Source organism: Dasypus novemcinctus, chromosome 4 (genome assembly GCF_030445035.2).
Source record: "Dasypus novemcinctus isolate mDasNov1 chromosome 4, mDasNov1.1.hap2, whole genome shotgun sequence".
Lineage (NCBI taxonomy): Eukaryota > Metazoa > Chordata > Mammalia > Cingulata > Dasypodidae > Dasypus > Dasypus novemcinctus.
In genome coordinates, this window is record NC_080676.1 from 141,106,285 (window position 1) to 141,117,883 (window position 11,599).

Below are 11,599 nucleotides of genomic sequence, written 5' to 3' on the forward strand. Positions count from 1 at the left end.
AGAACATATAAAGGCAGTGGCCACCAGAGTTTCTGAAGTGAGGGAGAGGGAAGAGTAAATGTTACATGGGGACGTTTTAGGGACATTGAAATTGTCCTTGCATGACATTGCAATGACAGATACAGGTCATTATATATTTTGACATAACCTACAAAATTGTGTGGGAGAGAGTATAAACAGCATTGTAAACAATAGTCCAGAGTTAGTAGCAATGCTTCAATGTGTTCATCAATTTTAGCAAATGTACCACAGTAATAAAGGTTGTTGTTAATGTCCAAAAGTGTGGGAGGGGGAGGGGATAGGGCAAATGGGAATCCCCTATATTTTTTTTGTAAGATTTAAGTAATATAAATCTTCTTTAAAAATTAAAATAAAACATTTTTTAAAAAGAAAGCATGTTTTTGTAATTGTGCTATTGACTATAGAACTATGGAATTTTTAAACTTTCATTCTAATAGCCTAATAAAACCTAAAATTTCTCCTTTTAACTACATTCAAATATAAAATTTAGTGATGTTAATTAGATTCACAATACTGTGCTACCATCATCACTATCCATTACCAAAATTTTCCATTATGCCCCCCAAAATGATGCAATTTATGCATTAACTCCTTATTCCCCATCCCACCCTTTTCCCAGGTAACCTATATTCTAAATTCTGACTCTATGGTTTCCTTTTCCTAATTATTTCATTTCAGTGTAATCATATAACATTTGATAACATTTGTCCTTTTGTATTTGGCTAATTTCACAGAACCTGATGTCTGCAAGTTTCATTCATGCTTTTGCGTATATCGGAACTTCCTTACTTTTTATGGCAGAATAATATTCCATTTTTCTGTATACATCATATTTTATGTATCCATTCATCAGTTAATTCACAGTTTGAGCTGCTTCCATCTTGTATATCCTCTCTGAAGAAGTGTCTATTCAAGACTTTAACCCTTTTATTTTAGTTGGGTTGTCTGTCTTTTTGTTGTTTAGCTGTAGGTTTTCTTAATATATTGTAGATATTTAGCCCTTATTGGACATGTGGTTTCCTAATAATTTATTCAATTGTGTAGATTTTCATGTTACTTTCATGACAAATGTCTTTGATGTGCAAAAGTTTTTAATTTTGATGAGGTCACATTTATCAATTTTTGCTCTTGTTACTTGTGCTTTGGGTATAAATTTTAAGAAATCATTGCCTAATGCAATTTCCTGAAGATGCTTCCTTATGTTTTCTTCTGGGAGTTTTATAATTCTGGTTCTTATATTTAGGTTTTGATACATTCTGAGATGATACACTGTGAGATAGGAGTCCACCTTCATTCTTTTCATGTGGAGATCCAGTTTTCCCAGCAACTTTTGTTGCAGAGATTATTGTTTCCCAATTGAGTGGTCTTTAATCCTTTGTCAAAATCAATTGGCTATGCATGTGAAGGTTGATCTCAGAACTCTCAATTCAATTCCTATGGTCTATATGCCTATTCTTGTGCCGGGTCCATGCTCTTTTCAGTACTGTGATTTTATAATAAGTTTTATGATCAGGACGTGTGAGTCCTCCAATTTTGTCCTTCTTTTTTGAGATTACTTTGGTTATTCAGGGTCCCTTCACCTTCCATATAAATCTGGAGATTGGCTTTTCCATTTCTGTAAAGAAGGCTATTGGAATTTTGATTAGGATTGTGTTTATTCTATAAAGTATTGTGTATATTATTGATATCTTCACAATATTTAATCTTCCTATCTATGAAGGTGAACTTAATTTCTTTATTTTAATTATCTTCTTTGATTTCTTTTAGCAATATTCTGAAAGTTCTATGTACAAATCCTTTACATTCTTGGTTATATTTATTCCAAGATATTTGATAATTTTAGTTCCTATTGTGAATGGGATTTTTTCTTGATTTCCTATTCAGATTGCTCATTAACAATCTGATTTTTGGAGAAGCACTACTGATTTTTGCTTATGGAATTTGTACTCTACCATTTTGGTCAATAAATTTATGAGCTCTATGAACTTTGTTGAGGATTTTTCTGGGTTTTATATATATAAGATTGAGTCCTAAGCAAAAAAATTTTATTTCTTCTTTTCCTATTTGGATGTCTTTTATTTATTTTTTCTTGCCTAGTTACTGTAGTTATAACTTCCAGTAAAATGTTGAATAAGAGTTTGTCATGTTAGTGCAGATAGTGGGCATCCTTGTGTATTTCTTGAACTTAGAAGGAAAGCTTTTAGTCTTTCACCATTAAGAATGATGTTAGTTGTGGGTTTTTCATATATGCCCTTTACATTTTGGTGGATATTTCCTTCTATTCTTGGTTTTCAAAGTGTTTATGTGAAGAAAAATTTGTCAAATCCATTTTCTGCAACACATAACATGATCAATATATTATAATTGATTTTCTTATGTTGAGACACCCTTCTATACATAGGGAAAAATCCTCCTATATTAAGTGTAAAATTCTTTTAATTTTTTTTTTTTTTTAGATTTGAATTGCTAGTATTTCTTGAAAATTTTTGCATGTATACTCATGAGAGATATTGGTCTGGAATATTATTTTCTTTTTGTATCTTTATCTGGCTTTGGTATAAAAGTGACCTTGGCCTCACAGAAAGAATTAGAGATTGTTCCTTCATCTACAAGATTTTAGAAGAGTTTGAAAAGGATTAGTATTAAGTCTGCTCATACCTTTAAGCCCTTATTTATGTAATTCCCCATACCTGAAGGTAAGAATATCCCTTAAGCAGATTTCAAAAAAATATATCAAATATATACATAACCATGTTAAGAAAAAATAAACTAGCTTGAGTTTCAAAATGTTCTTCTGCTTCATCACCTAACAAAGTATTCTAATCAGAATGCACCATATTCACCAATATATTTTTACCAAATGGAATATTACAGTGTTTTATTCTCAGCCTGAAACCAAGTTTGTTTGTTTTGGAAAAGCCTCTAGCCTTCTCATGCCTATCTTCTTGAATCTGAAAGGTAATGCAAATAATTTATGTCTTTGTTCTTTTGCTAATTTTTAACTGAAAAACAATCATATGCTTAATTATTTTTAAAAATGCTCATTGAATTGGCATTAAATTATTAATATGGATAGTGAGACTTTAAAAGTAATGCCTATTTTGAAGATAATCTATTTTAATGTTGCCATCACTATAACATATTATTCTGCAAAAGTACTGAATGCTGAAAATACACTTAAATAATTAATTTTCTCTAGGGTATATTACTAAAATCGTATTAAATTTATTATATGTCATTAAATGTCCCTATTACAAGCTACATAAGATTGCCTTTTCAGGAAGAAACAGGTAAGAGAGAATGTCTTTTCAGAAAGGAAGAACTGCTAAGAAGTCACATTCCAAGTTTGGTATCTAGAAAGTAGAACCAGTTTGGCGATTTTGATATCATGATTGAGGTGAAAAACTCAGGTGCCATCAGGGATCAAGTATATGACCTAACCCTATGCGCATATAGTGGACAAAGTCAAGACAACAATGGGGATTATATTGTGATGAACTGGAGAGTTCATAATTTACCTAAAGATATTTCTGTTTATTACAATTGCTCTGCTCAATAAGTAAAACAGGCAGATTGGGTTTTGTTGGTACATATATTCTAAATTAAATAATAAATTAGCATAAGGCTATTTTCACATTAAGGTTTGACTTCAGGCTACTTCGAGCATTCCAGAACTTAAAAAACAAATGAATATAAGAAGATATCTGAATATATGAAATGGTTTCCACAACATTTCTATTTCCTTACCCAGAACATTCTTTCTCGGTAACTTAATTTAATATATTACTTATTAAACTGTTTAAATCAGCTAGGCTGTCAAAAGCAATATACGAGAAATAATGGGATTTTATTCCCTTACAAGTTTTCAGTCCTGAGGCTGTGAAAATGTCCAAATCAAGGTACCATCTCGAAATACCATGTTCCTGAAGACATTTTTCCAGTGATCCTGGACTCCTATGTCACATGTCAAGGAACATGCTTGTGTCTACTCCTCTCCCCTTCTCTTCTGGGTTACATTGTTTCCAGCTTCTTGTTTCTGTGGCTTTCTTTTTTGGTAAATTTCATTCTCTTACAAACGACTCTAGTAAGAGTATTAAGACCTACTCTGAGTCATACCTTAAGTGAAGTAATCTGATCGAAAGTTCTACTTACAATAGGTTTACTCCCACAGGAATGGATTAGCTTTGAGTACATAGTTTCCTGAAGTCCATATAACTTCAATCCATCACACTGACCAACAAAGAGTTAGGAGTATAGTAGCAGAGTTGGCATCATCAATATGGAGAAAGTAACAAACACTTAAAATCATGGCACATTTTATTTCACAGCATTGTAAGAAATGTTCATAATGAAGAAAAGAAATCATTAAATATTTATATTCCATTTTTATATTCTTAGCTTAAAATAAACAAGAAGTATATGAATAAATTTTTAAAAGTTATCATCCAAAATGTTAGATTTTCAAAATTGTTAGGTATGATGTCCTTAAGGATTTCTCTCTTTACATTTCCATATAAATTTTAGAATAGTTATGAGCTAGTTGCTGGTTTCCTAGCAATATTGCCAAGGTGTGGACCTTGAAAATTCCTGGAGGACAAAAAGAAAAGCTATTTACCAATACTATTTTTATACACCTATTTTTGAACTTTGATCCTTTGAATTTTGATAAAATGGTATAATGCAAAATCTGTGTGTTTCTGGAGTCAACTTTATAACTGCATATTCTACAGATCAAATTTTATTTAGAATAGAATGTACATTAAAGGGTGAGTAATAAAAATATACTAACTTGAAGCTTACATATATATTATTCAAACAATAGAAACTGCAGGAATTTTTTTGACATTTGATTAACAGCATATTTTTTTTATGGGGAGTGTTGCAGTTTGATATGGGTATGAATTCCAAAAATAGATATTGGATCATGTTTGTAATCTGATCTGTGCCTGGGCATGATTGAGTCATGATTAGGGGTGGGGACTCACAGATAAAAGGCACCACAAAGAACAGAGTTGGAAATTTCCGATGTTGGAGTTTTGATGTTGGAGTTTGTGGTTGAAGAATCAAGCTAGAGTCTTGAGAAGTAAGCTCACAGAGGAAGGAGAAGACAGCCCCAGGAAAAAAGGAACCTGGAACCTAGAAAGAAGCAAGACCCTGGAAGGGAGGAATCTAGGAAGCCTGAACACTCACAGCCATCAGCAGCCATCTTGCTCCAACAAGTGAAAATAGACTTGGGTGGGGGAAGTAACTTATGCTTTATATCTTGGTATCTTTAAGCCCCTACACCAAATAAAGACCCTTTATGCAAACCAAACAATTTCTGGTATTTCATCAGCACACTGTTGGCTGATTAATGCAGAATTTCATAGTGAGGAGTGGGGAAGTGCTTTTGCAATTACGAAAATGCTGGAATGGTTTTATAAATGGGTAAGGGGTATTTTTTGGAGGAATTGTGGGATGCTTGATTAAAAGGCCTAGATCACTTTGATAGCAACATGGATGTTAAAGAGACTTTTTATGATGCCTTAGAAATAAATGATGAAACTATTATTAGAAACTAGAGGAAAGGCGATCCACATGTTGAAGTTGCAGAGAACATAGTAATATTAATTCCTGGTGTTTTACAGAAGCCAGAATTTGAAAATGGGGAGCCTGGGCATTTAGCTGAAGAAATTTCCTAAGTAAACCCAGACAATGCAACTTGACTTCTGCTTGCGGCTTATAGCAAAATGCTAGATGAGAGAGATATGCTGAGGACTGAACTCTCAGGCAAAAAATAAACAGAAACTGATTCTGGAAATTCCAAGGCTTTGGAAATCAAGTTCCCAGATGAAAGTGCTCCGTTGGAAGACTAATTAAACTTGGGACTGGTAAATCAAGATTGAAGATGCAGTTATCTAGGAAAGACTTGTGGACTTGTGGAAAGTCTTACTGTCTGATGACTTGGATTCTTCTTCCTGCAGGCTAAACCAACAGATTTTTTGAGCAAGCTTTATGAACAAAACTACTGTCAGCCTGGAATAAAAAAGACATGGAAAGGAGAGATTGAAGGAGAAACAGCTTTAAGAGTAAAACCATGGAAGCCAAGATCTGGGATCAAGACTTCATCTTGGGCCAAGAGAGGAACCTCACCCATGTGTACAGAGAGGGTGAGTTTCCCCCAGAAGTTGAAGAGGGTGGATGTTCCTGTCCAATGATCTGGGAGAGTTTTACTGCCTCAGGGTACAGAGAGGGTGAAGCACATTCCCCAAGGATTAGGGTGCTTAAGATCAGCACCTCAAAGGTATGAGAGGGGTAAACCTGTCACCCAAAGGTTAGGGGAGGCCAGATGGTCAACTCGTTGCTCTGAGAGGTTTGAGTTTATATGCCAAAGGATAGGGGGAATATTGTCTTCACGTCACTGTACTAGGGAGGTTAAGACTCTAACCCAAGGATTGGATGAGGTGTGGCAAACACCCCAACAATCTGGGGCTTGGTTGACACCCAAATGCTTTATGAGGGTGGAACCAAGAAAATGGTCATTGGGCAAGACTGTGGAAAGGGTGTGTCCCCATAAGGCCCCAAGGAGAAGAAACCATCATCTTAAGAAGGACTCTTAGACTGAAATCAAATGGAGGATGCCCTGTAGTTTTACTGAACTGTAGAGGACCCATGACTCATGTTTTTGTACCAATTTCTCCCTATTGTAATGAAAATGTTTATCCTATATCTGTCCATTTGTGTGTTTGAAACAGATAAATTGTTTTATACATTTCAGAGGTTTATAACAGACAGGAATTTGCCCTAAGACAAACTCTATTTCTTTCAATTGATTGTGATATGATTTAGTATTTGCATTGTTACTGATTTAAGTTTTTTGAAATATTGTAATGTCTTTTTGGAATTCAGAGGGTGGAGTGTAGCAGTTTGAAGTGGTTATAAATTCCAAAAATAGATATTGGGTTACATTGTAATCTGGTCTATACCTGGGAATGATTGAGTTATGATTAGGGCATTGAGTCCTCACCCACCGATGTGTGAGGATTCACAGTCAAAAGGCATGGCAAAGAACAGAGTTGGGGTTTCCTGATGTTGGAGTTTTGATGTTGGAGTTTGATGCTGAAGACTTAAGCTGGCACCTTTAGAAGTAATCTCACAGAGAAAAGAGAAGCCAGCACCAGGAAAAAAGGAACCTGGAATCCAGAAAGAAGCAAGACCCTGAAAGGGAGGAATCCAAGAAACCTGAACCCTCACAGCCATCAGCAGTCACTTTGCTCCAACAATTAAAAATAGACTTTGGTGAGGGAAGTAGCTTATGCTTTATGGCCTGGTATCTGTAGGCTCCTACGAAAATAAATACCCTTTACACAAACCAACCAATTTCTGGCATTTTGCATCAGCACCTCTTTGACTGACTAATACAGGGTGTAGCTGATTGCTGACATTATTTAGATTTGCCAGTGTATAACGATTTTAATGGACTTTATTTTTTTTTTAAGTTCTCTAACAGAACTTCCTTTATTGTTTAATAAGGGTAGACTGCTCCCACTTGTTCACCCGTGGTATGACAGTTTATTTGATAATCTTATTAATTAATCTTATTAGTAATCTTGTTAATCTCTTTGTCTCATTTTCTCAATTTTAATTTTAAGGTAATAATATTATCCATCACATGGCTTTTTTATGGCAAATAATATAAAATGTTTGCAGCATTTACCAGGCAGCCTGTCACATGGGTGATGTTCATTAAACTCTAGGCATTAATTATTCATTATAAATCACAAAACTCATCATGAAAAAGTACTTCACATTTCAAATTTTCTTTCAAGTATGTCTTAATAAAATTTTATTTTAAATTCCTGATGTTGAGGAATACAAAGCATAATCTTGCAAAACTATCTAATGAGCCACACCTGCTTCCCAGTTCTGTAAATCAGCCCATGAAAACATGGCTGCAAGAGACTATCAAATGAACCACTACTGCCCCCCCTGCTTCTGTAATCTAACAAACTGCTCCTGTCCCCTGCTTCTGTAAATCAGCTCACAAAAGCAAGGCCTGTACCTACCTCCTGCTTCTATACCCTGCTTGCAAAATTGTGCCTAGCAACACATTTACCAATGAGTGAAAGCCATGCCAGTCCCATATAAAATCCTATATAAACCTATGAAAACTGAGAAATGGGGCTCAGAATTTGGAGATTGACTCTCTTCTAGGCCCATGTGTAATAAATCTGTTTCTCCACCTCTCCAAGTGCCATTTGGGTTTTTCTGCTGCTTAGAACTCTTGGCTTTGCTGCAACATTTAGTTCACTGACCAGGAAACCCAACTGCACTGGCCCTTTGAGCTTCTGGTTTGGCTGTCGGCATGGCCAGTGGAGATCTCAACATGAAAGAGGTAGCACCACCTGTCCCTTAATGGGTTTCCTTCAGGGGAAGGATCCCTGTGGGCTGTGTTCTCTGCCCTGGCCTGGCTCAATGGACAGGTGGATTGAACAACATCAGAAGATGCCAGAAAGGTAAGACCCTGGAGGTCTGAGTCCCAGTCAGGCCCATCTCTGAATGGAAGGGGAGACTGATCACCTCCCAAAATCTTGAAGTTCAAGATTCTAGGATAGGGTAGTCTCTTGGGTGAGACTGTGTAACCCCTGAGTGATTATGTGAATGAATGGAGGCTGTGGAGACTTGTCTCTGCTGATGCAGTCTGTGCCTCCACAGCCTTTGCTATGGCTATGTCATACGGCATAGTGGCTAATCTGGACTCTACATGGACACTTTAGCTAAGATTAGCCTAAATTCTCATGAGAGATGTGGAACAGGTGGGCATCTGAGTGGCCTCATGAGAGGCTCTCCTCCTTGTTTGCCCTGCAACACCGGTTCAGGGATGGGATCATCACAATCCAAACTCACAGTCTGAAATTGTATGTTAAAAGACTTCAAGAAGGCTTTTCCAGAGAATATGTCTGTACATCACCCGGAACTCTCCAGACTCTGTGCAAATTAGAATGGCTTAAGCATGGTGCTAACTAGGTCTCAGAAGGAACCCTAGAGGAGGCCAAGGTCTGTGCAGTTTAGCAGGCAGTCACTGGGACCTGTGGCCACCCTGATCAATTTTCTATATCAATTCCTAGATAAAAACCCCCCAAACCCTGCCCCTTTAGGTTCAATTCTGTGTTGGAGGGAAGGGTCAGAGGTACTAGAAACTCAAATGGCTTGACCACAGAAACTTATTATTCTACAAAAATCTCTGGAAGAAGATCACCATAAGTTCCAGCCATTCCAGGACATCTCCCTTCCCTGGAGCCTCCACAAGGAGATCTCCCAGAGACTCCTCCATCTTCAGTTTCCCTGGGCCTGTCAGCCACCCCCAATGGGGATCCTAAAACCCTTTTGGTGAAGAAGCTTTGGTCAGCACAGCCTGTGCTTCAGATGCCCTTTTTTAAAACACAGAGTCCAGCCCAGATCAGTGCAGGCAGAACAACCCAACCCGGGAAGTCAATCCTGTTTAATCAGCCTTTCACAACTGCAGATCTCTTAAACTGAAAGCACCACACCCCTTCATAGTCAGCTCTCATGGAGTCCATTTTCCAAACCTACCACCCCACTTGGGATGATTGCCTCCAACTCCTCCTAACCCCCCTGTTCAATACAAAAAAGAAACATTGGACCCTCACAAAAGCCAGAAAGTAGTTGCAAGAACAGGCCCCCACACGTGTCTTGGAGCCAGAAAAATGAGCCCAAGAGGTGGCACCAAGTTCAACCAGCTTGGGACTTTAACACAGATCAGGGATGGACTGTCCTTCAGTGGTATCAAAAAGCCCTCCTCAGAGGGTGTGATTATTAGGCTATTATATCAACTCAGCCAGGTAATTGTGCCCAGTTGTTTGGTCAAGCAAGCACTGGGTTAACTGTAATGCAATGGTATTTATGGACTTTAGTCATCATTGAATTTACTGCAGTGATAAATCATAGATACCTGGTTATAATTACATCAATCAGGGAGATTACCATCAGCAGTGAGTGATGCTTAACCCAATCAGTTGATCCCTTAAAAGGGGAAGTGATTCAAGCATCGAGAGAGAATTTCCCAGCTCATCTTCGGATAGCCAGCATCTCCCAGAACTCGTCAAGAATCTTTGGAGCTCCTGGTTGTAGCCTTCCTGCAGAATCTGGACTTGTGCATCCCTACGGTTGCGTGAGAGACTCTTTTTATTTTTATTTTTTTTATTTTTTATTTTTTATTGACTTTGTAATAATATTACATTAAAAATATATATGTGAGGTCCCATTCAACCCCACCCCCCCTCTCCCCCCCCCCAACAACACTCGTTCCCATCATCATGACACATCCATTGGATTTGGTAAGTACATCTTTGGGCACCTCTGCACCTCATAGACAATGGTCCACATCATGGCCCATAAATTTCTTACTGTCGATGGATATCCCTAATTGATTCTGCTTCCCTAGAGAACCCTGACTAACACAGATGGCTACAGGAAAAAATGAAGCAGCCCCAAAATATGTTCAAAATGGCCTCCATCACTCAAACACCTGAAAAACCACTGGGAAATTTTTATGAGCAACTCTGTGAAGCCTTCAGGTTAACTACACCCCCTTCAACCCAGAGGCCCTGGAAAGCCAGAGAATAGTCAATGCAGCTTTCCTAGCCCAGATGGCACTGGACATCAAACAAAAACTTCAGAAGCTAAATGGGCTCACAGAGATAAACATCTCCCAGCTCCTCAAAGTTGCAAATGAAATATTCATCAATCAGGACAAAACTGCTGAGAGGGAAGCAAGAAAGCAAATGAAACAGTAGGTCTCCCTGTTAGCAGCAGCCTTAAAAAATCCAGACCCAACCAATCGAGGAAGTCTACCCCAAAAAGTGGGGAATACTTCACCCTGGAACACTCCACTGCTGCCAGTAAAAAGCCTAATGGGACCCCCGTGGCCCCTAACCCATACACCTTAAAGGGCCAATTAACATCTGGGGTCCCCTGATTTACCTGTCTGAACTTAGAAGATTTTTTTTTCTGCCTGCAGATGGCTCCCCAGAGCCAATCCCTACTTGCTTTTAAATGGGGGGGGATCCCAAAACTCAAAAAAAATCCAATTAACTTGGACTCGACTCCTGCAGGGCTTCAAAAACTCCCCCACCCTTTTGGGAGAAGTTCTGGTGGAGGATCTGGCTTTCTACCCACAGGAAAACTTAAATTGTACTCTCCTTCAGTACATAGATAACCTCTGCTGTCTAGTGAAACAGAAAAAGTATATGCCAGCCACTCCAACTTCCAGGACAGGCCACTTCCTTGCCTAGATCAAACCCTATTCACAGATGGCAGCAGTTTTATCACAAATGAAAAAAGGCTTGCTGGATATGCTGTCATGACAGCGAAACAAGTAGGGCAGCTCCCCTACCTAAAGGGTGGTCTGCACAGCAAGTAAAACTCCAGGCACTAATTTGAGTCCTACAACTGGCCCCTGGGCAAACGGTAAATATTTACACTGACTCTAAGTATGCATTCACTACTATACATATCCATATCCATGGAGCAATTTATAAGGAGAGGTGACTCCTAACTGCAGGGAGTAAAAAAAACA